A 3,700-nucleotide genomic window follows, 5' to 3' on the forward strand; every position below is an offset into this window, starting at 1 on the left:
GTCAGGCTTAGACTCTATTTGTCTATGGAAAGATAATTTGTTTGAGACAGGGTTTCTTTGGGTAGTCTTGGCTGTCCTGGACTTGCTTTGTAAACTAGCCTGGCCTTGAACTCACAGAGATCCACCTATCTCCTCTGCCTCTGCTGGCATTAAAGATGCACGCCACCATACTGGCTGAAAGATAATCTTAACCTCAAATTTAACTTGGACGTGTATTTTTAAATTCAAGATGAATTTACTTCTTCTTAATTTCACTGATCTGATTTGAAGATGGTCTTCAAAAATGGCTCTAAGGCTGGTTTAAGGGCCATTTTTAAGAATAACCTTTGGAGGAGGGCTTTGTAGCACATACCTTTAATCCCAGCACATGGGAGACAGAGGCGGGTGGATCTCTGAAAGTTTGAGGTCAGCCTGGTCTACAAAATGAGTCCAGGGCAGTCAGGGATACATAGAGAAACCCTGTCTCAAACAACAACAACAACAACAACAACAACAACAACAAAACAAAAACAAAAAAAACATTGAGTAGTCTTTTAACATCTTTGAAAACATTTAAAAACATACTCTATGTGAAAAATTCTTTGTTTTATTTTATTTGTGCTTGTCTCTTTAATAGTAGACAATGGCTCAAGACCTATTTCCTTGAATGGTTCTTACCCGGCACTGTTTTATTGTACAAATGTCTTTCACTAAATTGGATTTGGGGGAGAGCTTAGAGCTTAATGTTTATGGGGGACTTTCAAAGGAATTTGATTTTTATTATTTTTTTAGTTTCATATTGGATTTTAGTGTTCAGAGAGATGTCCTATATTGGGCCTTTGAGACTGAAACCTTTTATTTCCAGACTGGTCAAAAATACAATATGCACAGAGGCAATACATCACCATTTTCCTGGGTTTCACTCCTCTACAAAGACGATGCTCATGATAATTGTTCATTTTTCCCCCTTACTCTACTCTATCCTATTCATTTTGAGACAGGCTCTCACATTTGTAGTTCAGGTTGCCCTCCAACTCATGGCAATTCCTCTGCCTCAGCTTCATGAAAACTGGAGTTACAGGCATGAGCCAGCACGCCCAGTTTTCATCTCTTCCTTAGCCTGTACTTTGGCCTACAGCTGTAATCTTACAAGACTTTCCACATCTACTTCACTGCACAGGCCCTTCTGGATGACAGTGCCTGGAACCAGACATCCATTAAACCACATCTTTTGCCAGATGCCTGCTCAGTTGAGGTCCAGTCCTGCTTGGCATCTACTTATGTCTCAGAGTTCCTGTAAGGTCTCTGGCGGGATGCAGGAAACATGGGGCTTCTTTGATGACTGAGGCAGGGGGGTCTTAACTTGGGACTCAGTCAATCTGTACTTAAGAGTTGAGAGGTGCAGAAGACCAGTGAGGGAAACAAAAAGCACACATTTATTTCCATAATCCATGCTTGAAATTAAGTATTTGCTTTTATTAAAAATGTTGACTACATAATCCCAATGCTCGGGAGGCAGAGGTAGGTGGATTGCTGTGAGTTTGAGGCCAGTCTGGTCTACAAAGTAAGTCTAGGACAACCAAGGCTACACAGAGAAACCCTGTCTTGAAAAAAAAAGTTGACTACAGACCACAGTAGAATTATCTTTATTTCTGATTCTATCATTAGTAGGAATCACAGGCATTTTTCTTTTACATGACAGTCATTACATGCCTGAAAATATCCTTTATCTTCATTTCTACTTTAAAATCATGGTAACTATTAGACCTACTATGACATCTTGAAATTGAATGTCTTAATAAAAAAGCATGTATTATAATATATTCCAAAGATATTTCAAAAGCTGTATTTCAATATAATTGGTTTGCAATCTCAAATGCCTTTTTTTGGGATGGGGGGTTGAAGTTATTTTTAGTTAAAGAAAAAAACCAGACTTTCCAAGGGTCACAAAGTGAGCTGAAGGTCAGAAGGAAGGTGGGTGTCGGCCTGAGAATTGGGCTTTCCTGGGAACTGACTGGATCATCAGGCACTCCTTGGTGGAGAGGGCAGAGCTGCCCTTCATCAATGGCATGGCCTACATGGGCTCTCAGGCGGCCACCATGTGCCCACTGACATGATTAACACTTATTCTTGGGGCATTAAATTAAGGAATGACACAGGAAGCCCAAACAGTGACTTATTCAGTTGGATTCTGAATCACAATCAGGAAATAGTCTTTATCCGGTGCCACCATAATTTCGTTTTTTCTTGGAACGAATTCGAAGGAAGGTTAAGTCATTCTGGGGGTTGATTTCATGCACAGCGCTCTGTGCCTTTAAGATGAAGTTGTGCATGAGGTTGGCATACTGTGTAATGGTGGGGTTGTCCTTAGTGCTCTTGATGGGGATGCCTGCTGTGTTCACCATGATGATCCCCTGCTGGCCTTTCTGGCTCTGCAGTCTCTTGAGTGTTTCCTCTACCTCTGCCATCTTGGACCGATCCAGCAGCTCTGAGTAGCCAACATTCAACTGAGTTCTCCGCCTTTCTCTCAAGTGTCTTATTTTTGCAGATTAAGACATTTTTTTTTTCTGAAAGGGGACTACCAGATTGCCAAAAGGATGCGTGGCACGGAATGGGTTATGAACTCTTGATGAGTTGATAGGAAGATGTGTAGGCTGAGGAAACTCTGGACCAATACAGTGGGATGTCTAGAGTATTGTATGAAAGAGGTTTTTTTTTGTTTGTTTGTTTGTTTGTTTTGCCTCCACCAGGCTTTAGCAAAGATGCTTCATGTTCAATCTAGCATCTTTGGATCAGAAACTTTAGAACATCAAGAAACACAGCCAGCCCATAGTCAGGGATGTGAGCAGATCCCAGGGACAAGACAAAACAAAACAAAACAAAGCAAAGCAAAGCAAAGCAAAGCAAAGCAAAGCAAAGCAAAGCATTGTCTTCTTCCAGCTGAACTATTCTCCTTCTAGCACCTATGCTGCCCTACCTGTCTTTAAGAGAGAACGTGAAATACACTCTCATAATTGGGTGTACTGCCAACGAAGTTGATAAGGCTCTGCCCTTGGAGAGGAGAAGGGAATTGTGGGAGGTGACTTACGATCCTGTGTACACACCGGGGTTTTCAGTTAAAGTGTGTGTATGCTTTGGAAATGTTCTCCAGAAGAGAGCTGGGTAGCTACAGGTGTCGAGGTCCAAGACTTGAATCTGCCTTTTATCTAGAGTATAGTAAACAAACTATTCCGTTTCTTTGAAGTTTAGTTCTTTCATTTTTAATGTGAATGGTTCTTCCTCTCTGCTCTTCAATTGTGAATGATAATGGTGGCCATGCATACGAAAGCACTTCTAAAACTCTAAAAGCTTTGAAGAAATGCAAGGTCAGCCTGCTTCCCTGTGATGCGATGCCTGCTGCTGTAATCTGAAAAGGGCCTGTTTGCCCGTCTCCCAGGAAATCCTGATGTCCAAAACCTTAGGCCAGAAACAACCACCAGCTCCATATTGCCTTATCAGCTTTGGATAAAGTGTTTTCTAAGCTTAGAAGGAAGTTAAAGTATGTCACTAGACCATTAAATGATGCCAGCGATGCGCACTGAAATTGTGCTATGGAAAAGAAAGATATAGTAAATATAGAATCTGTTCTAGTTTCCTTTCAGTTGCTGGGATAAAACAGCGTGGAAAAAAAGCAGCACGGAGAAGGAAGGGTTCCTTATAATTCCAAGATACAGACCAAGCA

General features: G+C 41.3%; 1 pseudogene across 1 annotated transcript; it reads right to left on the reverse strand.

Moving 5' to 3' along the window:
• Positions 1-1,837: 1,837 nt before the first annotated feature.
• Positions 1,838-2,820, reverse strand: LOC311585332 (dynein light chain roadblock-type 1-like; annotated as a pseudogene). Its single transcript has one exon. The product of its transcript is annotated as a dynein light chain roadblock-type 1-like (transcript).
• Positions 2,821-3,700: the final 880 nt, after the last annotated feature.

Source organism: Acomys minous (assembly GCF_964271855.1).
Source record: "Acomys minous genome assembly, chromosome: 15".
NCBI classification, from domain to species: domain Eukaryota; kingdom Metazoa; phylum Chordata; class Mammalia; order Rodentia; family Muridae; genus Acomys; species Acomys minous.